Source organism: Tupaia chinensis, unplaced genomic scaffold (assembly GCF_000334495.1).
Source record: "Tupaia chinensis unplaced genomic scaffold, TupChi_1.0 Scaffold000099_1, whole genome shotgun sequence".
Lineage (NCBI taxonomy): Eukaryota > Metazoa > Chordata > Mammalia > Scandentia > Tupaiidae > Tupaia > Tupaia belangeri.
Window position 1 is genome coordinate 4,380,988 of NW_006159563.1, and position 601 is coordinate 4,381,588.

Genomic DNA, 601 nt, shown 5'->3' on the forward strand with positions numbered 1-601 from the left:
TCGGGATCTTGGACACGCACGCACACACGCCTGGCGTGAGTTTAAGCCACCGGGTCAAGGCCTCTAACCACGGTCGACTACGTGGGAGTCCAGCAACATAGCCATTATGCTAACTGCTGGTCCCTGGACATCTTTTAGATTTTTTCTGAAAGAAAAGAAAGTAGAAAAGATCAACTCAGATTTTAAAACTACTATATATGGGGGCTGGCAAGTAGCATGGTGGTTAAGGTGGCTGGACTCAACATGGCTGATGGTGGTTCAAGTCCCAGACCTGGCATCTTCCCTTCTCTCTTTCCTTCTTTCTCTCTGTTTCTCTCTGGTCAACCTCAAAAAATAAAAAAACAAATAAAATGACAATGAACAAAATTAAAACTAATTAAAAAAAAACCTACTACATATGGTGGCCATCAAAATTATGTTTTCCTGGGACCAGCAGTTGGGATAATCGCTATCTCTGGACTCCCACGTAGTTGACTGTGGTTTGAGTCCTGGACCCAGTCGCTTAAACTCACGCAGGGCACGTGTGTGCATGCCCAAGATCCCGAGAGGAGAATGGAGGAGAAGGGATTGCGGCATGGCCATCCCCCCGGGGGGTGATTTC